The sequence below is a fragment of the Gallus gallus genome, chromosome 7 (genome assembly GCF_016699485.2).
Source record: "Gallus gallus isolate bGalGal1 chromosome 7, bGalGal1.mat.broiler.GRCg7b, whole genome shotgun sequence".
In the NCBI taxonomy this organism is placed as follows: Eukaryota; Metazoa; Chordata; class Aves; order Galliformes; family Phasianidae; genus Gallus; species Gallus gallus.
Genome location: NC_052538.1, coordinates 6,498,079 through 6,523,098, shown reverse-complemented (window position 1 = coordinate 6,523,098; position 25,020 = coordinate 6,498,079). Strand labels below are relative to the sequence as shown.

The window sequence follows — 25,020 nt, the reverse complement described above, 5'->3', positions numbered from 1 at the left end:
CATAACGCTCAGCGTTGTGCAATATTTGCTGCATGCTCCCCCTGCTTCCCAGACTCGAGGCCCTTACCACCTGCAGAGATGAGGACAGGGAAGTGCATGCAGCTCGTGCTCTGCTGACCTGTGTCTCGGTGACCCAAGGTTTCCAGCTTGCACAAGAAATGCCTGGGGCTTGATTGCAAAAGGCATTTCATTTCTAACAGGCAGGTGAATTTGGTGTTTAACCTCCAGTGAGATCTAACTAGCCAGCCTAAATACTTTTACATCCCTCGCTTGGTGCCTATCTATATCTTTAGGTAGAGAGATACGGGGGGAAATGTGGCTTTTAATAGCTTGTGAGTCAGAGTGAGGCATGTCTGCACTGAGGGCGAGCAGCTGAACTGTTGCAGGGTGTGGACAGACCCAGGGACTGCTGAAGGCTCCCACGCCATGAACCATCCAGCCAGGACCTGGCAGGGCTCAGCCTGGGCTAATCTGCTCTCCAGGTACGTGCAGCGCAATGGTGTGCAAGGAGACCAGCCTCAGGAATTTAAATGCTTGATTTACCAGTATGGTCTCTATTGGTTTTGTGTGTTCCCTGGGGAAGCCTCAGTTGTTCCCAGCAGTGGGTCGGGGCAGCACATGAGACTGGAGATGGAGAGCCTGGTTGGATCACTGTGTCCCATATGGAAAATAAAGAAATAGCGTAGGGAAGGGGATGGAGATGGAGATGTGAATGGGGATGGAGATGTGAATGGAGGTGGAGATGGGGATGGAGATGGAGATGGGACACAAAAACATGACAGTGAACATAGCCCAGTTTGCAGCTCTGCTGCACTTTCAACATGACCTGAGCAAAACCCTAAGCCTTAATGCATGTATTTTGCCTTTCTCTGTGCTGGTGTTGTGAACTCTGCCTTCCCCTCATGCAGGGGTGTTGCGCATCAAATGAGCTGTCTGAAGTCTGTAGCAAACAAGCCTTACAGAGATATTTGCCATTATTTCTGACTGTGTGGACTCCACGGGAACTAATTATCATTTTTTCCCCTTGATCAAAATAATAGTAGTTATCATAAAGATACTTCAGGGTTTAAGACAGATTCAAACTCTTTTAACAGCATTTATTTCTGAAGAACCTTCGTCTTTACTCTCTTTCATGACAGCTGGTTTTTGAGTCATGAGCTGGTTGCAATTATTTTGCCTCTGTAATTCCATCTTCCTTGCGCTCTTCCTGGCTTCAGAGCCACTGGAGGATGGTCACCTGTGTGGAGCTGTGCATGAAAATCGGATCCCAGCTGCAGGCAAGGGTAGGAGGAAGTGAATGTGGAATATTTCAATTTAAAGTGTGTTTATTGTGCATTCTGTCTCTGATTTGATGTAAAAAAATTTGCATGCAAATGACGGCAGATTTGCATCTCTCCTTTCATTGACTGCAGATGTTGAAAAAAAATATATTTGAGGGCCTTTTTTTTTACAGCTTTCAAAACATCTTAGAGGAGATTTTGGTGGCTGCCCTATTAAGGCATCTATGTAAATCTGCTGACCTCTCCTGAAAGCAGTGAGCTGATGTCAGGGTGTTTACACAGAGGTGCTCACTGCAGCTCTCTGCAGACTTTGCCTTTCCCAGATTTCTAGCCTCTTTTGGGAAATGTGTGCTGCTGACAACCTTGGACATGGAACCGTGTCTCTTACAGAAGTACATTTTACATGGAAACATGTAGGAGAGTTTTTCTGGTCACCATGAGGATGTTTGTGGAATTGTATAAGTTGGAGGTGGAAGAAAATGACAAGCAAGGCCCTAAGCAGCCAGGAGGCATCCAGAGATCCACCATCTTCCATTGAGAGCAGTGGGCACCAAGATCAGGGCAGCCTAGGGCAACAGGGGGCTGAAATTACTTTCCCTTCCCTTAAACGAGACTGGTTGTTGAACCCATGGACATACCACTGGGACAACCAGCACCACGGGATGTGCCTGGGGAAGGCCATCCCTGCAGGGCTCCCCATGCAGCCCACTCCAAGCAGTGGCTGCATTCCCAGGTTTGATGCAGAGTAGAATAAATGCCTTTTTTTCACTCTGGACAATCCGCTTATCAGAGGAGTGCTGCATATCTACATACAGGATGCATGCACCAAATGGCCCTTCATTGAGTGCCCTGCTTTGCCTCTGCAGGAAGAACTGCGGCAAATTAGCAGCCCCAGCAGTGGGAGTGATTGACAGGGCACGAAGTGGGTCCTGAAAACCACTCAAGCAGCAGCTGATTTCCTCTGCTAATCTCCTGAGTGGTGATTTGAAGGTTTGCCTTCTCTTCTGACTTGATGTATTCCAGTCACCTGTGCTTTAGCCACCAATGCAGGAATGAAGGACTTTCTTTTTCCCTAAAGCATTTTTTGACTAAGGGAGCTAGAAAAGTCACCAAAGAGAACAAAACAAAACCAAAAAGTCTGGAACAGGTTGCCCAAGGAGGTTGTGGATGCCCCATCCCTGCAGGCATTCAAGGCCAGGCTGGATGTGGCTTTGGGCATCCTGGTCTGGTGGTTGGCGACCCTGCACACGGCAGGGGGGTTGAAACCAGGTGATCATTGTAGTCCTTTTCAACCCAGGCCATTCTATGATTCTATGATTCAATAAACCAGCCACCAAATATAAACAGGAACAAGGCTGTTATGAACCAAGCTCTGCTGAAGTTGCTGCAACACTACAAAAACTGGCAAAAAAAAGTCTCTTCTGAGGCTGCCAGCTTCAAGTAAGATGCTATCTGTGCAGAGATTTGGTTAACATTAGCTCTGTATCTGTCTTCAGCAAAGATATATAAACAGATTTACACCTTTCTCTCTATGGATATGATCTTATATATAGGTATGAGTGCACATTAAGTGTATGCACATGTGTGTGTATAAAATACGCACATCTAGACAGAGCCATCCATCTATCGAGTGATGGGCCTATCTCATGCTCATTCTAGAAAGAGTTTAAAAGGAATTGCCTAAATACATAATACATGCTGGGTTTTTTTCTTTTTAAGAGATGAGTCAAGTCAAATGCTATGATATAAATTTTTAATACCCCAATGACCTGATTTTTTTTCCCTCTTGTGCAAGGAAGTTAACAATATGAAATGTCTTTCTGTTGTCTCTAATCACGGGCTGATTTGATAAGCTGTAATTATTATTCATATTTGAGATTTGCAGCTAGGGAGATGCAGGAGGTGGGGGGGGGGGGGGGGGCATGGAGATGTTTAGCTTTGTTATTATTTATTGCTGCTATGAATAAAAGAATAACTATTAGAGAGATTCTGCCAAGTAGTTCGGGCTGCAAATTTAACTGCTTTAAAAACTGTTGCAATCCATTTGCATCTTATATATTCTGAAATACTCTTTAATCATGTTTTTTGGTTCCTTACTCCATTGCAGAGGTTGTAAAACTGGAAGAAATGAAAGGAATCATTTCTGTAGGCCCTATCAAAATGCATTGCGTTTGTTGTTTGACCTTGGGCACTCTGTCTCCTTAGGAACACTGGAAGAAGACTGCAAGGAGTAGTCGTGTCACAGCTGCAGTTGTGGTTATTATTCATCATCTTGCTACACACAGCACTCAGCTTGTGCTGAGCAGGGAGAGCTGTGATCCCCGTTATTATCAATACCCAGTGCTGTACCAGTGCCTCAGCAAAGGTGGGGGTAAGTGGGAAACGGCAAACAGCATCTTTCCTTCAAGAGTTATATGTGCTCCTGTTGATTTCAGCACTGAAAAATCTATGTGCTATGGCAATTTCTTTCAGATCTGGAACCAGCAGGGCACCAACCAAGGAACAGAAACAACTGTGTTTTTAGGATTCTGATTAATTTTTCAAGTGGTGTAAGTGCTTGGATCTGCTCCATGTAAAGTCTTTCAAATGTGTGGGTGCATGGGTGCAAATATATTGCTTATTTGTTCCTCTTACCCTCCTAGAGTCAGAGCCAGAATTACCTTCAGTCATTATTCTATCCTGTCTCTGTAAGTATAGGCTGTTCTTGGAAGAAAAACAAATACATTTGAGTACCATCCTTTACAAAAAATGTGGGTGTCGATTCCAGGAAAAATGCTCGCTTAAAACTCCTTGTTGCAGGAGACTTAGCCACGTGATGGCTAGAAACACCAAAAGGAAGAGCTCTGCAATGAGAGGCCATGGCTTGAAAAATACATGGTCAGTTTCAGTGCTGAAATACCCTATAGAAGGAGGAATGTTGGCATAATGTTCACAAGGAGTAGCCTGGTGCATTTCCTGATGGTTTGTAGTGGAAAAAACTGCTGAGTAAGTGCCTACTTCAGGCGCTCTGGTATCCAGTCTCTACCCAATGATCCATTAGTTGGTGGAAATGTTGAAGATGACTACAGTGGAAGTGCTAAGTCACAGCCTGTAGCAGTGATGGAGCACCTGGTGGGAAGGCGGGGCCAACCCAGGAGAGCTCAGGTGCATGCAATGTACCTGAGTGACCAGAAGGGCTGCAGCCAGGATCCACCCCTTCCCAGACCTCATTTAAGGGTTGGCAGTGAAGAGCATCTCTTGCTGGACATCCCTGTCTACTTGAGGCCTTCCAAAAGTATGCATCTTTTTTCCTTTGTTTCTACATTCATCTGCTGCACTTGACCTTATTCTTACTTGCTGCAGCCTGGGACTCTGCTACCCTGCTGCCATTGCTGTGTTTTCCATCACATTATAACATTACAATGACAATAATAGACTGGGACAGCCAGTGAGGTTTTTAAGAAGTTTAAGATTATTTAAGAACACTTCATTAGGGGCATTTGGAAAAACTATATAGTTTCATTATTCTGTTTCCTAAAGTTGGATCTTCTCTGTAGTATAGTCAGAGGCAATGAATTCATCTCAGAATATAAAGTATACAGCTGTCTTCCAAGGAGCTCTTCATGTTGTGTGGCTTCACATCCCTCTGTCCATTAAAGGAGAGCTTCACTTTAAGATTGTCCACAACAATGTGACTTCCAGCAACTTTTGTGTCCCGGATCGCTTTTTTTTCCAGTGAAGGCTATGCTAGGTTTCACATTTACTGGCTCTCTAACCCTTGCATGTTTACTATCCACCTTCTTATGGCACAGCCTTAATAATTTTTCTGTCCTTTCTTCTGCCACTGCAGAAGTTTGAAGCCATGAGCTGCAGCATATGCCATATTCCCTTCTTAGAGATGAACAAAGTATATTGTTATGCTCAAAATGCAAAGCCTTTCTCCCCCATTAAATGTTTTCTAACTGAATAGACCAACCATCTGTTTCTCCTTCTCTTTTCCATCATTCAATTCTTTGCACGTTATTCAAATTAATTATCAATTAAGAACCGGAAAGACTGGATAATCAAATTACAGAAGGATAAGATGGTCAAGGTGCCTTATTAAGAGCCTCAAGGTATTTATTAAGACAATAAATTCCTGATCTTTTGCTTTAAAGATGAACCTTCAGCTCAGTAAGTGAAAGCAGAGTGACATGTATCTCTTCTTGGTCATTTATTTATGAACATAGGAAATTACATTGACTAACTCCCTTTCCATTCCAGATTTCAGATTGTAATCTTCTCCTCTCGGATGTCAAACTAACCTAGATAATAATACAGCTTGAGTCTCGAGATATTCCCTGGGGAGATAAGAAAGTTCTTTTTTATTTCTTGTGCTAAAGTGAAGCTGGTTTATAAGGCATGAAATTAGCTGTCCTTTAACTCTATGGTTATCCCAGAAAGAGGAGGGAGTCTGTATTTGGGGTGAAGGCTGAGCAGTGCTGGCTGCTGTGCCCTTGGGCAGCTGTAGAACTATGCAGTTGGACCGCATTTCAGTATCCCTCTGTTGAGCAGTGCTCAGAGAGGGAAATTTATGAGGCTTGGCAGCATGGTTGGCACACAGGGAGCGCCTGGGGAAGATGAGGATAGAGGAGAGCTGATTGTGCCCTGTGTGATACCTGAGGGATTCTGGCTCCAATCATCTGCACAGTCTGATGTGTCTAAACCTTTTCTGCAGTAGTCCCTCTGGCTTCTTGGCTTCTTATTTTAGGTGTAAACATATTGTGTGTTTGCAAAGGTAGTGGCTCATCCTCAGGAAAGAAGGCAGAGATTAACCAAAATTCAGGACTGGAAGAGATGACATGATCTGGTCTGGAGCCCCAGGGGAGGAAGTTCACCTATCCCACTCCTGGTGACCAGGTTGCCACTGGGGTTTATTTGATCGCTTTCATTTTAAATTGGAATTTTACTGATGGGTCTGAAAACTGGCTTTGAGACTGTTCCAAAAGCACAGATGCCCTGTAAGTCCCCTTTCCTCTGGGGAAGTGTCTTTGAGGGGCTGTAGCTGCTTTTTGGGACCCTCGGGTCTCCTGCAGCCAAGAATATCATTGGGTAGTTAACACAAATGGCTGTCACCGTTCTGTGCAGTTCTGATGAAACCTCATTTGCTTTGATATCATTCCATCCTTTTTTTTCCCTCTCTTCTCCATTTTCCCTCTCTTCTCCAAAGCGACTTCCATTACCCCTGCCCCGCAAACCAAAACTCATCAGAGCCCTGTAGCCATCACAGCCTGCAAAGCATCCTCTTCACATTTCTCCTAACGCAATTGCACATAATTAAGCAGTACATTTGCATGTCAGACTAAACCCACTGTCCAAGCTGCTCGTTCTGCTTTGTGCAGCGCTGTGCCAGGCATCCTCCAGAAAGGATGCAAATCATGGCACAGAAGACATATTACAAGTGGCATGCAAGATCTGTGCCCACTTTGCCCATTGTGTCAAGAAAACAGAAATGCTTGTCAAAATACCAGCTCGAGTAGGAGCTCGCGGCTTCTGAAGGAATAAAAGAACCATGTTGGCAAGCACAGGACTAGACAGGCAGATGTCCTCCTCTCCACCCACTAGAATTTTATTGGCAATTGAGTTAAAAACCTCTTTGCATATGAAAGTAACGGAGAGGCGCTGCTGTGGCCTTGCTGGCAGGAGACTTGGCTGCAAAACCAGTGAGACATTTGACAAGGAAGCAATATGTTAGCAACGTCTCTTCATCCGTGTTATCAGGGCCAAATTGCCACGGCACTTGCAGCCATGTGGAGGCATTAGATGCAAAGTGTTAGACGCCCTGCCATTCTTCCTCATCATTTTCTCCTTTCTCTTATTCCTTTTTCAGTGCAGCCTGGTCCTGACACTTCTTTGCAACTGCCTCCGGAGCCAGTCCCGCTTTGTACTGCTGTGCATCCTTAGAAAATAGGCTGCCAGGTGCTGAACACCCACAGTTTGGAGTGATCACTCATGGTAATAAATGGTTCTGTTTTTTTTTTTTTTTTTCCTCCCTACTTTTTTCCTGTAGAAGCAATTGCACGTTCATCTTTTCCTTTCAGAGGTCACATTTCCCAATGAATGAATGGGAGGAATACAGGCTGGAAAAGTCTTTCCCTCCATTGAATCCTTAAATCAGAATTTGCAACCCAATTTAGTTGTCTCCACAGTCTTTAGATTTGCACAGTCCCTGAGTATCTGCAGTGGAAAGCTGAATTCCCTGCAGCAGACTCAGTAATCTTGCAGTGCCAAGCTATGGGCGTCTACAAATTGCCATGTATTCAAACATGCCTGTGGTCCCCCAGTAGGAAGGTGCTGTAGAGCAATGCACAGCAGTCCGAATGAGCAGGGGAGTGTAGCCAACTCAGCAATCTATGGGTTGGTTTTGGGCACCCTGTATAGATGAGGTCTGCAGCCAAACTGCTGTTCTTACCAGGCTGGAGGGAAGGATGGGGAATACTCTAGGAAATCTGCCCAATCTCTCAACCAGCCATCAAACCCTCCCAGAAAAACAAGCCTAATGATGCAGCAAGATAGAGTTTCTTCTCATTCCCTCCTTCCTATTCTCTTCTAAGGATCATTGGGTTTAATAAGCCATTGCAAGCTGCTGGAGTCACATTTTGCTGTCTGTACAGCTTGGAGGTGAATAACTCTTTGATTATGCATCAAAAGATCATGGAAAATTCCTATATGGAACCAAAAGAATGAATTTGTGGCAAGAAAGCTGGAGAGCATCCTGCCACCTCTGCAAAACGTTCCTAACCCTGGCACATGGACAGCACAAGCTATGCTAACTGTGCACGGGGCAGAGTGTCAAGGCAATGTATGATATGACTCCTTGTGAAGGTGAACAGTCTGTTCTAAATGAAACCCAAGTTTGTGCAAGAGATGCCTCTCATGCCCACCCTGAGCTCTGGAGCTTATCTACCCTCAGGGCCAGCAGTGAGTTGGCATGCCATGGCAAGCAAGACCCTTGGCACAACTGCAGTGTGTAAGCTGGAGATGCACACTTGTTCTCAGGTTGGCACACGTTGCTCTCCTTGCAAGTTTTTCCAGCTTGCCTGCCAGCCCCAAGTGGGACAGCCACATCTTCCTGCCTCCCTGTTTCCTGGCCCCTCTCTGGCTCCTCCTGAGCAGAGGTATGGACTGGTTGCTCCTTTCTCCTGCATCCCCAGCCCAGTGTGTTGGCAATCTCTGTGTGTTGGCTGAAGGTGTTGAAGCTGGTATATCACCTTGCTTCCTGAGCTGTGATGCGCTTAAATATCAGCTGTTTGTTGCACACTGACTTGTATACATACAAAACTTGCAACCTTTGATGGCCCTTTGGCAAGGTCAGTGTGTTGGTCTGAGGTCAGAGCCCCTTGGTTCCTCCTTGGCTGGGGGAAAGAATCCCTAAGATCCCTGCTGGGCTCTGAATTCAGCAGCAACCCATGGGCAGTGCCATAGCAGGTCAGGCCCATGGCTGGCACCTGGATCACTAGGCTGCAGCTGTGTTCAAGAAGGCTTTATAGCAGGCCCATGGCTTTCTTTGAGTGCATTTCCAAACACAGTCCTGCCAGCCAGAAATTCCTGGTTGCACCATCTGGATTCTGTCAAGGGAAAGAAACAAAGGTTACCCTTTGAGATGTGGCAAGGGGAAGGAAAGAAGCTCTGCCAAGGGTCCCACCTTTCTGAGGTTGTCAGTGAAGGAGTTCCCAAACACTTCTGCCACTCCACTGAGCTTCTCCAAGTGCCTGGGCAGTGCTTCCAGATAAGCCTTGCTTTGCTGCCTACGTGGATCCAATGGATTCTTACATCCTGTGCAGTGCAAGGGAAAATGGCTGCTGAATGTTATAACCAGAAATGTTGTTTCTTGAGCTGCTGGTGAAGCTGTACCACTGTATAGCAGAGCTATGTGTATCTATCACTGTCAACACACATCCTGGGTATTTTTCCAGGGTAAAAAGTGCAACCACAGTTTCTTGTTCTCACATTTTCCAGTTCCACGCAGTAATCAACAGAGTACTTATGTTTTTGTTGCTATGCTTCTTCTATGTTATTCTTCATTGTCAGGAACATTTCCAGCCTGGCATCCAGGAGCAGAGCACCTGACACGTGCAGCCCAATTTTCTTTCTTTTTAGCCATATAAATTGCAGACATGACCTGAAATAGCGCATCATCCCTCAGCAAATGGGCACCAAGTTGCTCAATTGTTACTCTGCTCAATAGGTTACTCTGCTCTCAAAACAAGGCAGGAAAGGGGCCATCAGAGGTGTTTCCCCTGCTCTGCATGCTAACATGGTTTTGCCTGAGGCTGGAAAGGAAATTATTATCTACTTCAAACCTTCAGATGAATGTGGAACAACAGGACCAGAATCAGCTGCAGTAGATAGGGCTTTCCTAGGTATCTACAGTATGGAGGTCTCCTAAAGCTGTTGTCTGGCTCAGGGTATGTTTAAGCATCACAGGAGGAAGGGACACGGAATGACTGAGGAATTTCATGCTACCTCAAATACAACAGTGACAAAATCTCTTTCAGTTGTGCTGGGGGATTTTGTGGTGGAGACTAATGAGGGGGAATGTTCACTGCTCATACTTTCCCCTGTAGATGCAATCCTTAGAGAGGACTGTGTGATTCTTCTGTGTGATTTTAGTCAGTAAAACATCTGTTAGTGTCTGGTGATGCTTCCTCCTGGTGCAAGTCTATGGTAGAAGCTAGAGTTCCCAAATATTCATAGAATGGCCTGGGTTGAAAAGGACCACAATGACCATCTAGTTTCAACCCTCATGCTATGTGCAGGGTCACCAACCACCAGACCAGGCTGCCCAGAGCCACATCCAGCCTGGCCTTGAATGCCTCCAGGGATCGGGTATCCACAACCTAAAGTGGATTCATCTCTCAGTACATTTATCTAAGATGAATCCACATGGCTGTGCAGGTAACCCTGAACACACCATGATGTGATGATGAAGAGGAGGTCATCTGCCCAGGCCTACCCTGTCTGTGATCCTGATCTGCTGCAGGACCTCATCCAGATATTGTTAATGATATGAATGGAAAAACGAATCTCACCTCCAGAGGATCTGACCCGCAGTATTGTGCCGACAGTCCCCAGATGTTGATTGCTTAACAGGCTTTTGGATACCAGACTTTGGCTTCAGAGTTACTTCAGTGGTTTTTAAGAAGGTGTCTTTTCTGCATCCCAGTGGTTTGGAGAGGTTGTTATCCCAGCAAGGCACAGTTTCTCCACCAAGGTGCTTGAACACTGAATAGAAATGCTGGGGAGGAAACCAGGAATGCCAAGAGATTTCTTAGAGTAAGTTTTCTGTAGGATATGAGGCACGTGTCTCTGGCCACTCCAGTTAGGACTGCAGTTCACTGCCATGCTGGTCTTCACAGTACAGAGCATGTTGTGAAACACAAGTGTATTAGGAAGTTTGCTGTTGACTTTCCATGCCCAGTCCAGTTCTAACCAAGCATGGGAACCTTATTTTCCACTTTCCAGTCCAAAAGTCCCATCCATCATAAAGCTATGCACCTCCCAATGGCCTGCGTTCAGCCAGAGCATCCCATCAGCATCTGGAGGAAAGCAGCTGTTAAAGCCCTCAGCATAGATGTGTTCAGTGATAACATCAGGGATGTGTGTGAATTAATAAAAGCAAACAGTAAGTCCTCGCCATTTTCTGAAAAAGAAAGGCCCTGTCATGGAAAGCCATGCTTTCCATAGGCATTTTTGTATCCTTTTTTCATGCCTGACAATTTATTCATGGTATCAAAGGCTCAAGTCTCTCCTGATAATTTCTTCTGGCCAGGGAGTAAGCATCTGTTCTCTCTGATTGTGGATCACTTCTCTCAAGCAAAGCTTGATTAAGACATGCATGTCAAGGTCAGAAATGAGGATGAACTTGTATTTTTCACCTAAAAAAAAGCCATCAAGAAGCTGTAAAAGAGAGAATAACATGCATTTATAGTGGGGATGGCTAGTGTTCTTTTGTTGTGAGTATTTATGATGTAAAGAAGAGTCAACTGTAGCGTTCTAATGCATTAATTGCTCATTAGTCGTTAGGTTTATGCATTTTTGCCAGGAAAGAAAGGACATATTTGGATGAAAAGTGGCCTATTTGGAATAGCAGGAAGACTAGATGTTTAGAAAGGGGAGGGTGAATACGATGTGATTGAAACATAAAAATAGAGAGTTCCAACCAAAATAAAGTGTGCAATTATCAATGGGGCCCTGAGATGGTTGTTGGTCAAAACCAGCTTTGCACAAATGTTAGCTGCCTTTGGACATCTTGGAGGTGACACGGCTGCAAAGTGTTGAGGCCTTCGGGGTGGTACAACCCAGGAGTGTGCTGGATTGCTCATCTGCTGCTTGCAAGGCTGTGAAAAGAACCATTCTTGGAGGGAGAAAAGACATTTCTGAAATACTTACCGTATTTAAAAAACACTTCTTACTTTCCTTCTGCAAAAGGATGTATGTCTCTGATGGTCTCAGAGAGTGTGGGCTGAACTCCATCCTCTTTCATCTGGGTCCTGGAGGCATTCTCAGTCCCGCTCCCTCCACCTCTGCACCTGATGTCCTTGCCAAGCACATTGGGAAGAAGCTCCATCCTGGAGCACAACAGCATACACCCCGAAGGTAGGTAGCTGCAGACACTGCTGATGAGCTGCCTAGATGCTTCCCTTCTGCTCCTGCCCAAGATGTGAAGATCATTTGCCCCATCAGATCACACTGAGGTCCCAGAAGAGGATCTCCCCTGGTCCCTCCCATACTGATAAACTGCTCCAGCAGCACGTATGGTTTGTCCCCATATATATCCCTGCATGCTTGCATGCCTTCCAGGCTGCTCACCTTGGCCAGCAGTGAGCTCGGAGCCAGATGATGCGCTGCATACAAACATAGGCTGCCTGCACCAGGGCTGTAGCAATGGTCAGCAGGCAGCATCCTGGCTGCTGCTGCTGGTAGGGTGCTGCAGGGCTGAGAAAGGAGAAAACTCCTTGCTGGGCTGTGTCACTTCAGCTGTGGGTCAGCGTCCAGCTGGAAAGCAGGCGATGCGCTCATTGCGCTCAAAGAGCCAGCATGAATTAATTATTAAATAGATGGCTGTGGGGACCTCAGCCACAGTTGATACAGTGCATTTTTAATCACAGCAACACGTGTTGCCACGCAGTGGGGCAGATCACACTACGAAGAGGTGCTGCTCTGCATCCCCAGCCTCCTGCAGCCCTCGGGGTCATCCTGGGAAGCAGAAGGGACCCAGGTTGCTGCCTCTGCTCATCCCGGGGGTCGTATCTCCTACCTCTGTGATCTCCCTCTGACCTTTGCTGTTACAGACATGGAAGATGATCCTATTGATCTTATGTGGATTATGATGTTCTGCACATTGCCCTGAAACCTGCTAATTGTGCACGCAGCTATTCATAGTGTCTCAGAATGGGAGTCAGAGATTTCTGATGGTGAGAGAGATTACCTGCAGACGTGTCCACGGAGCTGAAGGGCATCGTTCGGGCACGAGCGGGGGCTGGTTGTGGCACTTCTGCATTTTCCGTTAAGTGACAGTATGAAACATTTCAAGGTGGACATTTTCTGTCCAGTTCAGATGGAGCAGGCCTCCCAGAGAAGCTATAGATGCCCCATCCCTGGAGATGTTCAGGGCCAGGTTGGATGGGGCCCTGGGCAGCATGAGCTTGTAGGGGCAACCGGCCCATGGCAGGGGAGTTGGGACTGAATGGGCTTTGAGGTCCCTTCCAACCCAAACCATGCTATGATTCTATGGATCTATTATTCTATGACTCTTTGAGCAGTGGAGTTCAATGGGGAGATAACTGATTGGAGTCAGTGTGCATACTGCAGTCCTGGTCAAATTGGTTATAAAGTGTTAGTACAACTTGACTGACAATCTCTGCTAGCTCCTATCTGCTTTTTTTTTTAAATGTAGGCACTAAACCAACAAGCTAAAGGCTCATCTTTTGCTGAACAATGCATTTGTTCTGCTACACTTGCTCCTTGTATGTTCAGTGTAAGCTCTGTGTGCATCCTTTCCCTTCCCAGTGAAAGGAACTCGGTGTTAGTTGTATTCAGCAACTGAAAGCTGGAGTAAAGAGCAATCTTACCTTTTATTATTATTATTATTATTATTTTTATTATTATTTTTTGAGCTATTGCTACACAAATTCTGCCTCTTTTCTCTGTGGCCCCGGATGCCTCTGAGTTATTCGTTCTTTTCCTGGTTCCTTTACCGACTTTTCTCTTGATGAAAGGAGAATCACTGGACTGATTTAGGCCATCCTTGAACCCTGCAGTGCCAATAAACATGGCTGCAGCTGCATCAATCCATTGTCCTGAGCCCAAACTGCTGCTGCAGCTGTAGGGCCTTGCAGAATAAGATATTGCCTCATCACAGATGCAGCCCACTGACTCCCTCAGTGAAAAGAGGGATGTATTTTTTCCATGCTTTGGGTTAAGTGTTCGCTTGCAACAGCCGGGAGCACTCATTCAGAATATTTTAAGAGCATCTTTCATGCTGTCTGAAACACCTGACGGTTCACAATTACTCCCTAAAGTGGGAGTAATTGACTGCAAGATTATTCTGTACCTCCTGAAAGAAAAGCAAAATGGCTGTGAATGTGACAGGGACTCACATCTACTCCGTGATGTTCATTGAGTCTTTTGGTGTAAGTAGCCCATCCCATGCAGGCGGCACAAGGCAGTGCTTCAGCACTGGAATCATGAGCTGGAAGAAAAGAATCAAGGTCTTTGGAGACTGGAAGCCTTGGAAATCTGTAAGAGCATGGCATTTGTCTTCAGGCAGTGACTCCTGGAGATGGATCTTGACAGGGAAAAGCTCCTGTGAGAGTACCAGAGGAGTTCCCATGAACTGCAAAGGCTGGCAGGTCCTGCCTGATGGATGCAGTGGTTGTAGGCTGCACCCACTCTATGATGCGAGACCTTATGGATGGTATGCAGTCATCTGGGATCTTTCTAGTTCCTGGAAGATAGATTCCAGAGCCCCAGCAGTATGTTAGACCACGTCTGTATCTTCAGGATATTCAGACCAGCTTCTGATATACCTAGAAGCTATTTTACAAGACTGTTTTTTTTTCCCAGTCAGCTGCCTCTTGCCCCTAAATCATCTCTGAGAGTGACGTTCAATCAGCCAAGGCTCATAAAGGATTACAAAACCTTGCTGAAAGACAGAACTCCTTGTAAAATCAAGAAGGTGTGTAAAAAGAAAATAGGTGAATGTAGTGAGAAAATCAAAAGAGGGGTGTCTCAGCCGAGAGGAAAAAATCTTGTTTGTAGAAGTGTATGCTTAACATGGAAGGAGAGGCATTCATTGATGAGGGTGGACAAAGAGAGAAGAGGGGATACTTGATGCTCAGAGAAGGTAAATCACAAGCTGATCAGCTAAATGCTTTCTTCACCCAATATGCCATTAGCCTGAGCAACCCAAAGCCAAGTGTCACTGAGGGTAGAAGTGATGCTGAAATCCAAAGTTGGCTTTGAAGAATCTATGGCAGTGGATAATCTCCATGTTTTTAAGCAAATGTACAAAAAACTCGCTGGTTTTTGAAAGGGATCTGAGTTGTGATTTAACCTCTGGTTTGGTGCAGATTACCTAGTAGCTGTCTCAGGCAGCTTGGGTGCATCTTACAAGTAAGATGGTGCTGCTCAGAGAGAGCAGAGGCACTCAGTCCTGTGGAGCACCGCCCTTATTTAGACTGACAATGTCTTTGCTTCTCTTAGCTAGGCCACAGATGGTTATGCATGCAGTCAAACAAGATGATGTGCAGCAGGATTGCAGGCAGCATCATGACTCTTCATGTGATGTCGTGTGCATGCTTTGACCATTTGATTCACAAGACCACGCATTGCTAAATAAACTCATTTTACAGCAAAATACGAGAATGATGTATGAGAACTGTAAAGAGTTGGTTAGCCCCCAAGGTGGTGTAAGGTAGTTTGCTGGACCTCCATGAAGCTCTGCCAGTTTACAGCCATCCTATCCTACTTGTTAGATCTGCTTCCTCTGAGTGGCATGCCACCTGGGCTGCCTTAGATTAACATCTCATTGAAGGACAACTTGAGAACAAACTTCTCTATGAGACACCTGTTTTCCTGGCTGATGAAAGTATATTTGTCATGTAGCACTCCTTTTATCTTAAGATCTTTCTCTTCTTTTCAGGGTAATGCCTTTATTATATGATTTAAAGAGATAAAGAGTGTAAATAAGCCAGCTGTGATTTCTGTCACTTGGAAGGAGCTCTTACTTGGCCATGTAGTTTAATAAAAATGCTTACACTGATTTTTATTTTTATTTTTTTACAAAGATAGGCCCTAAGCAGTGCTGCTGATTAGAATGTGTATAGCAGCCTTCAGATTTCCTCTGAGCTTCAATTTCTCCTTTAAAGCAGGTCATGAATAATTAAGGAAGGAGATTACCTTAACTGGAATGTATGTGGCTGTTCCATCAGTGAAGTTGGGGATCACTCTGAGGAGCGGACAGGTTTCCCGTTGGAGGTTTAGAAACCTGAGACTGTAAAGCTCTCCTTGCTTTCCCCACCTCTTACAGGAAGCCTGCAACAGCTTACAGAAACTTCTGCTCCTGACCATTCCATCCTGCTCCGGACTGGATGCAAAATCTTCTGGTTGGATGTTTTCATTTTTGTTTTTTAATGACTTCCTCCCAGGAGCTCTACTTGCTATTGCATTATTATTTTTATTATTGGCTGGAAGCACGTTTGTTTTACCTTTATTTTTATTAAAATCGATTAAAGTATTTAATAGCCTTATTAAAGTCCAGTAGGGCCTCCCTCTACTTGGTGTGGAGTCCAGCTGGCCGCAGCACTGAGGTGCCCCAAAGTTAAGCCCCTAGCACTGCTTTTTCTTGCCCTGCTTGGCTTAAGAGTTGCTTGCTGAAGCAGGGCCGTGGCACATCTCAACTCTCCCATGAATAATTTCACCAGATGCCACGAGAATTAAGGGAGCTGGGGGGATGAAACATCCCCATAACTTTCCTGAGAGATAGGTCACTAAAGTGAGGGTATGGGAATGCACACCCCTTGGGGCAGAGTCCAGAACCCATCACAGTACCCCCCTCTCTGGTGGAGCCAGCATCCCTTCCAGTGACCAAACCCAAGGATGGACAGTGGAGACGTTGCGTGCCAACTGTCCCTTCTCAGCCACTGTGTTGGAGCTGGCACATATCTCGTTGAGCTAGCAACACGATTTCCCATTTGTGGCAGCTGGAAGAGTCATGAAAGTCAAGGAGAAAGCTTCAGAGAATGTTGCTTTCAACAGCTGGCGTATCAAGAAAAAAACATCTGATTGCACACAGACATAGTAGTAGGTGCTTTGTATGTGTCTTTCTTCTTTCCTCTTAAACATGCTTCCCAAATTTCACCTGCATGGGGGAACCAAGGAGGAAGGTCATGATGACTTGGGTCCTAAGCAGGTCTTTTGCATCCTGGTTGCTGCTGCATTAGGTGCCCATGCTCCTTTGGGAAGGTGGACATCAATCCTTGTTGTCCACCCACCCCTTGCCAGATTTCTTCCTGTCCTCCTAGGTTCCAGACAGGCTTTGAGTACTGCAGTGGAAATAAGGTACAAGAACCGGTGTTGGCAGCACTGAGCCTCTTGCATGCTCCTCTTCAAGCACTCGTATGTCTCCACTCCAAACTCCGGATCACCTTCTAAATTCATAACTGAGATGAGCATTCGACTCTGCATTAAGTTGAAGCTGTCCCTTGGGTCTCATAGGTGGTGATAGGAACATCGCAGTTCCTGAGTTTATATTCTCATAAATCTTGAAGAAGGTGATTTTTTCCTTTCTTTTTTTTTCTCCCTCTCTCTCTCCCTTCTTTAATTACCAGCCGCAGGCATGGCTCTGACGAACAGCACTGTGCCAGGCATGCTCTCCTTGTCTTGTCCTGAGTATGAATCCTGCCCTGCCAGCTGTGCACCAGCATGGCCCTGGCAGCAGGTGTCCTTGCAGAATTGCCGAAAACCCATCTCTACAGAGGTTACCAAGGGCTGTTATGCTCCACAGGGATGGCAACACAGTGACAGCAAATAGGACTACAGATCATTTGCAACTCCTCTCCTCTGTACGAGGAGGTTGGCACCAACATGGTGATAGCAACATGGCATCCAGCGAGGACCCACGACCTCCTCTCTGCTAAATCCATACGCCCCTTGGGATTTTTGCTTTGGAGAGAAAATATTTCAGGCTGACAGTGTCCAACGTCAGCCAACCAAAGGCTCAGGTGAGGAACCACCAAGGCTGAAAGCTATGAATTATTGAGTGGCACTTTGTTCGTGCTGCTCTACTCTGCACCTCATGTGGGTGGGTGTAGAGAGAGATACATTTGACTGCGGGCCCATTTAGAATTAGTTTTCATGGTTTTACGTTCTTCCTTTGCATTAAAGCGTTACAACACTCCAGCTGACCACTAAAGCCTAAAACCACCCATATGAAAATATACATTATATGAAGCAAAACCAAAAGAAACGAAACCCACAACTTGGAAAAATTAAGTACTCCAGAGCGAAACACAGTATAAAACAATAGGAGCTACTCTGAATCACACCAAACCAACAGAATCAGCATACCAATATCTGGTTTGCCAGCACGTACTTAACTCAGATAAAAATAAACTGTTCTTGGAATGAACCCCTGCTTTGATTTGTATCTCGCAGTCCAAGTACACACAAGAAGGATGTAAAATCTGCTAATATAAATATCGCTGGTCTCAAGCTTTTATCAGATGTTTTGTACCAGGAAAGAAAAGGCTCTGTTTTCTGCTCAGGTAATTATTGTGTTCCTCTGAGCCAAACTCCCATGTTTCCTCCTTTCTCAAAGCCATAATCCTGGGTGTGGGCCCCACACTGAATTACTCTGGTGCCCTGTGCCAGAGAGCATCTCTAAGCCCTGCACTCACCCAGTCTCAGAGAGGTTGGAAGCTTGTAGGGCAAGCCTGGCAACACCAATGGGCTGCAGTCTGGAGTTAGAACTTCTTGCACAGGGCTGAGCATCTTCTGCGGCCATGCCCAATTGGTATGGGAGGGGATAATGGGCTTTGAGGGGAGATGCTTGGGAAATGCCCATTGCTGGCAAGGTGGGAAGAGATCCTATCACCTTTTGCAAAGCCAAGGCACCATCTCATTTCCCACCACATGTGCAATACGCTGAAGATGGAGAGTTCCTCTGTCACCAGGGTTTCACAGGATGTTCTCCATGCCAGGCTGGAGGTGTAGTGTCTGAGCACCCAGGGCAGGCACATGTCCCCCAGCTGTGGGATCTGGTGCTTGCGACTCATGTAGTGTGACAGAGGGAACGTTGCTGAGCTGCCGGCTTTGTGAATGCTCACTTCTTTCTTGCTTGATATTGGGCAAACAATCTGTGATTAATAACTTATTCTGCAAATTTCGCCTCTTTGGATGAAATCTAATTATTCAAGCTGTAGGCCAGCTACGCATTGGAAACAGCACATGAATCGAGAGAGTGTTTTCTAGTGGGGGGGGACAGTTTTTCCCATTTACCCTTTGTCATCTCATTTTCCCCAAAGAGGCTGTTCAGATGGCAGGGCTTGTACCAGCAACCACACCTCATGGAGCTGTACATGGACTTCAGTCTTCATTCTGCAGTTCAAAACTATCTGCAGGACCCCTTGCTTCATCTGTGCAACTGTCTGTGCCTTGCCTGGGGGAAGCACTGTTTTACCCCTGGCAACATAGCAGCTGTAGTCATTGCCCTTCTTAAACTGGTCCTGGCCAGTTTCCCAGAGATGCTCCTCACCTCAGTGTTCTTGTCGCTAGGATGCAAAAAAGGTTTTGCATTTTGATACAGGGGCACATGTAGCCTGGAGCTGCTGCTTGTCCAACATGGGGACATCAAGTGTCCTTGGAACGGCCCAAGCATCTCAAGTGTGTTTGTTGGAGCTCTCAACTCTGCTCTGAGCCAGTCCTATGGCCTACATGGGAGTTTAGTGGTTGACAAGAGTTTCAGTCTGGTGTAGCACTGGAAACAAAATAAGCAGCATTACACAGACACCTCCTGGCTTGGATAATTTAATCTGCTCGGCCCTTTACAAAAGGCTACAATCAACCTTCAATTGTGTATCTGGGAAATAATGCACATGCAATGCTCCAGAGACCAACCCAGAGCAACTCTGCAGAGATGCAGAAATGCAAGCGCTGACCACTCTGAAAAACATCACTTGTAATTTATTTCTATAACAAACACATGCTGCGTTGCACAACAATTTCTGGATGCCCAAGCTGGACAACTACAGTCTAAATGTTGTGGGATAAAATAAAACATAAAAATCTTGTCTGTGTTCCCTTTGAAGTCTGCACTGCCAGGTCGTTGGACTGGCACACCTCAATAAAGAGCTTATCTCTTTAGAGATAAAGTTTCAGTTTTATCCTCTTCTGTTGAATGTATGCATTATTGTACTTCTCTTTTTGAAAGGCTGTGGGCAACTTGGAGAGTGCAGGCAGGACTGGTTTCTCTTTTGTCCACTCCTACTTTGCTCTATGGCTCACTGGTGCTGGATTTCCAGGATAATTCTCTCCTGAGTTTCTGCCCAAGTTTTTGCTCAAGAAAGTGCCTCCATATAGCAATACCTACCAGCTGCACATCGCAGTGCACCTCTGGTCCAGTGCAGGTCGTCTCCTGCATCTTTGTGTCTGGGTGCACTCACAGCTTCTCCAGCCTGGGTCTCTGAGAGCACTGGTTCTGGATGCATGATAGATGCACACCCATCTTGCACAGCCATGGTGCTGAGTGCAGGAGGGCACACACTGCCCTGGCTGAACAGCCGGCCCCAAAAGGGAGGCTCTACAATGGAATGGGGAGGGATATCCTCTTTGGGTCAGGGAATACTGATATTGCCAAGGCAGAAATTACCCTCAGTGGCTTCTCTTATTTGCTGCCAGGCAGAACAGCTCAGCAGTGTCAAGGCACTGATGATGCATACATCTCCTTCCCAAAGCTTTAATTGCCAGAAAACATGCAGACAAGTGCCTTGGTGCTGTTAGGAACCAAGTAACATGGTCAGGCTGCAGAGCTGGTGTTCCTTTGTCAGTCTTGGTGATTTCCCTTTTTTGGGATTTATTTTTGAGGCTTGTGATTTTCTGTCAAAAGCTGAAGGAAATTCAGGCTGTATCTCCGGTGCTGGTAACAAGACACAGCTCTCTTGGGTTGAGCAGGATGGAGGGAGAGACACAGACAAGTGTGAAATGTTGTGGATCCATGTCCAAAACAAAGAGATCAGTCACACGGTGCCCAAAAGTCCTGGTTTGAACCCAAACCTCCTGCTACTGTAAGGATATCAAGAGCCTCTTGACTGTTTTGAATCCTGTCCTGATTAGTAATGATGTTTTTAATTGAAATTTCAAGGTTCATTACTGAACGCAGATTAATTAAATTGCAAGGAGAGATAATGAGAAATGTTCCCCTTGGACCCATAAAGGATGGCACGTGGTCTAGCAGGATGCTCACGGCCCAACCCGCAGCTGCTTTCCCCAAAGAGCATCTTCCAGAGGGGGAGCCTGGCTTGCACAGGGCTGAGATACATGTCCCTCCTGGCTCTGCAAATGCTGAGCAGTGGCTGCACATTTGGCACCTTGTAAATCAAGCCAGTATTGTCTCTGAGACAGGCTTGTTAGGTTTTACGCTGTCCTTAATAAGGGAGAGATTTGAAACTAGTGGGTTTCTCTGGGGACATGTTCATTGGAAACCAAGGCTGCGATCCTGTGATGGTGGTCGGGTGCCAGAGGGCTGGGTGACATGGCTTGCTGGCCTCAAGGCACCTGGGGACGTCCCCAAGAAGCTCTGCCCTGCAGAGCAGGGGAGGTCTGAGGGGCTGGATGCCCCTAATGCATTGGCTTTCTTGGCCACAAATTCCAGCCAGATTGGGTCACTTAAAATCATAGAATCATGAAATGGCTTGAGTTGGGAGGATCTTAAAGATGATCTAGTTACAGCCATCCATTCCAACCATTCCAGCTTCCACCACCTCTTTCCTGACAACCTCACCAACAAGGTCTGTTACAGAGATACAGTTGATGGATGGCCAGCTCTGTGCTCATGGGAACAAAGTGAGACCTGGCATGAGCCACACCGCAGGCTCATAGGCTCACAGCCAGGCTTGCCACAGCCATGGGAGGAAGGAGAGGAAGATAGAGAGAGCCTATCTGCCGCCTCTGATCAGTGAGGAGGACGGCAATGAGCAGATTGCAGAGAGCGTGAAGAGCAGCACAGTCCCCACGAGGTCTTTGTAGCCTTTGTTTGTGACACATTTTCTGGAGGGGTCCGTGAAAATTAGAAAGCGAGGGCTTTAATTGGGCTCAGATGGACCCTGGTAGAATTTCTTCTGACTGCAATATGATGAAGCAGAAAAAAGCAGTGCTGAAGATATTATTTCCTGGAAGATTTTCTATTTCTGTCAGATCTTACTTGCTAGCTTTCTTTCCCCTCCCTGGAGGATGAGCTCTGCTTTCATACACTAGTGGGTTTTTATTTTGGCAAAAAAAGTGTGGGTTTTGGCAGAAAAAAGAGACAGTACATCAATGAAGAAGGGAAACCATTTTTTTTTTCCAAATGCTTCAAAGCTACCAGTTAAGGGTTTCCAAAAAGCTTTGGAGTAGAGACCGAGTGCTAAAGAGAAGGGAATTGGCTCATATCCTGGATGACTTTCATTTTTTGCTTGAAAAAGCCACCGAGATTTGTTATTGTTTGTGTAGACCACTGTGCTGCAGACTCCCCACTGAGGGATGGGGTTGTTTTGTCCAGATATTGCACGCAGCACCAAGAAACACTGACATGAATAAACCCCATCTAACAGCAGGCGCGCACTTGGAGCCTGGAAACGCCATGGAAGTTGTGCAGACCCTGCCCTACTTGAAAGGTTTTTTTATGGGACTGATGGCCTAAAAGGGTGACAAGCATTGTACAGAGGGCTCGGTGCTCCCCAGCTCCCTCTGTCCTGTAGGGTGCAGGTAGTGCCAATGTCCCTGTCCTGCAGAGCTCCTGCAGGAGGTGGGAGCAGCTCCTGCCACAGTGCAGCAGGAATTAAAACTCTTTCATTTCTTTTGTCCACGAAAGAGGCTTGTACAGTCTTTTAACCAGCTCGTTTTATATTAATGATCTGCATGAAAAGAAGCTGCAGTCTGCCCTGTTTGTATTTCCAGAGACTGGGTATTAGGGAGGGGATAACAGCACACCCTCTGTGTCAGTGAGCTGCAAGATCCTTCTGCACAAAATACCGCCTGAGAGCAAATTATTATCATCACAAATGCTTTCTTCTGACACAGACCTCACAGACCATCAGGACTGCCTTCCTGATCTTTATTTATTTCTTCTTTTCCCCACAGGTAGATGCATCCTCACATACCCTGCTCAGTATCAGTCGTGACGCGGGGCAGACCCTGCTGCAGATGCATTCATCCCCACTGTGCATCCCATACCTGCTGCAGCCCCGTGAGCCTGGGAGGTCTGAGGGCACCGTGCCAGCATCACAGCACTGGGAGGGAAATCCGTGCAGCCTGTGCCTGCGTGTTTGCAAACGGCCATCGCAGTGCCGTGCATAACACTTAAGCTGAATGAGAGACTAAATAAAGATTAAATGGAGACGGATGCCTCTATTTGCATTAGGAGAGGTTTTGAATCTCTTCTCGTTTGCTTTCCCGGAGCAGTTTGCAGGTGAGCCGTTGGCCTGCCAGGCCCTGTGCAGTGAGGATTTTTATCCCCGAAGTTTGCTTTGTTTCCAGTAGGTCTCTTAATTACAGCAAATTAAAAATTAAAAGAGAGGACAGGCAGTGAGTGGTGGGTAAGCATTGTCAACAGCTGCGCGTGATGCAAGCTCCGTGACTGAGCGAGTGGCTCCAGAGATTGCATTTGTGCTGAAATAAAGGCAGAGTTAAAGTCGCAAGAGAACCAGAACCAATTTACCTCCTTTGTGAATAATTTGCCCCAAACTTCTTTGAAGCTTGGTCGTTTCCCCTTGAAAGGCACTGTTTAGTCAAAATGGACCCTCTTTGTGGGGAAGAATGAATTATTCTGAATCCACCCAGAACTTCTGAGAGCAGAGGGGTCCGGCTCAAAGCCCTCCATCACCTCGTCTCTATTGGCCACCCGTGTCCCCAGTCCTCACCAGTGTGGGATGGGGCTGCCTGTGCTACCAGGGAGCACCTGCCTCTCCTTGTGCTATCTGCTGGGCTTCCTGAGTAGCAGGGCAGTGCCTTCTGTGTCAGAGCTGCCTTGTGGCAACCCCAGCACACCCGAATGGCACTTCGAAGAGTGGAGCTTTCAGGGAGCAGCTGTGGATATAAAAATAAAAGCAGCAGGGAGCAGGGTTGTTGGTGTCAGCGGGAAACATGCGCTGAAGTAGGGACTGGAGCATGGATGAGCCTTCTGTTGTCGCTTCTCCTCCCGGCATCCTGGTGTGGTGGCATTGCCTCAGCTCCCTGCTTCTCCCTGGGGAAATGCCCACCTCCATCTCCTCCGAGTGCCAAGGCTCCTTTCCACATTGCAAACCATTTCTTTCCAATAACTCGGTGTGCAGTGATAACGCAGGTGGGAAATCTGTATTTTCACTGTGTCCCCCCTCCCCCCCCCCCCCCCCCCCCCCCCCCCCCCCCCCCCCCCCCCCGTTGCAAAAACGTGTTTTTAAGCTGCGCCGTTCACAGTGTTGTTCCTCAGCCATTAGATGTCTCTGCGTGCTGCAGGGAGCTCGGACAGGAGGTCACTCCTGGTACACAGAGGTCACTGGGCTGGAGCAGGAGCTGGAGCTAGAGCTTGAGCAGCACAGAAGCCTGGCAACTCACCGCTCTATGTCTGTTTTCCTTATGAACGCCCCTTTGGTATGACAGACCGGCTGTACAGGTCCCTTTTTGTAGAGAGAAGCCACACTGCATCCTCTGCAGATACAGCCTCATCCATAGCAGCAAGCACGGCGTGCATTATGGATCGCACGTACTGCCAGCACTTGGAGAAAGGGCCACGCTCTAACAGCTCTCCAGGGGACACTGGAAGCAGCACATGCCTGTCTGTAGCTGTGCATGATTTTCTCCACGTCTGTAATTGCAGCCTTTTCCCCCTTTTGGTGGTTATTAATGTTGTTCGTTTCCTCAAAAATTACATCTGTTTAGATGTTAATTGAGTTAATTGTTACCATTCAGCAGCTGGAGCAGCAATTTAGCACCTGCTAATAAAGATGCTCGGTTTGAAGTTGTGTGAAAATGACCATATTATAGGATTGCTGTTGTACCGCTGTGCCAAAAGCGAGGCCGGCAAAGTTAGCAAGCTGTAATGGATGGAGAGAAGTGCTGGAGGGAGGTTTCTCTGAGCACAGTGTCAACTTCCAGAGTCACAGATCGGTAAACAAGCTGAGCAATCACGGTGCAGAGCCGTCGTAGCCAGGAAAAAAAAGCCAGAGAGAATGCAGGTGATGAATATGGAGTCAGTATTAAATACTCTCTGCTCTGGATGAAGAAATACAGCTTATTTGTGACAGGCTAATTGGGTAGAATCAAAGGAGGAAGGAAAGGTAAAAACACAAGGACCAATGGCACATAGGGACAGACATTTAACTAGGAGTTCTCATTCCCAGTTACATAAAGACTTATCTATAAGAAAAATGCAGGGACTTCATGGGGAGTGGAGAGGTTGGTGTTTGGGCAGAGCAGCTCTGGCATGAGCCTCACGGCCCCACGATAAGCAGGGCTGCCATTTCACTGAGGGGACAGGTTACATCTC

General features: G+C 46.4%; 1 long non-coding RNA gene across 4 annotated transcripts; it reads left to right on the top strand.

Moving 5' to 3' along the window:
• The first annotated feature begins 339 nt into the window (after positions 1-339).
• Positions 340-23,716, top strand: LOC107053772. Of its 4 annotated transcripts, none has more exons than XR_005861540.2 (8): positions 340-482; positions 1,140-1,283; positions 3,486-3,651; positions 3,753-3,829; positions 3,923-3,967; positions 4,080-4,554; positions 7,129-7,253; positions 22,638-23,716. It is a non-coding gene; the product is annotated as an uncharacterized LOC107053772 (long non-coding RNA). The 4 variants fall into 4 exon arrangements; XR_005861542.2 differs by adding an exon at positions 11,730-11,897 and having other exon boundaries at positions 3,923-4,554; positions 22,638-23,715; XR_005861541.2 differs by adding an exon at positions 11,730-11,897 and having other exon boundaries at positions 3,753-4,554; positions 22,638-23,715.
• Positions 23,717-25,020: the final 1,304 nt, after the last annotated feature.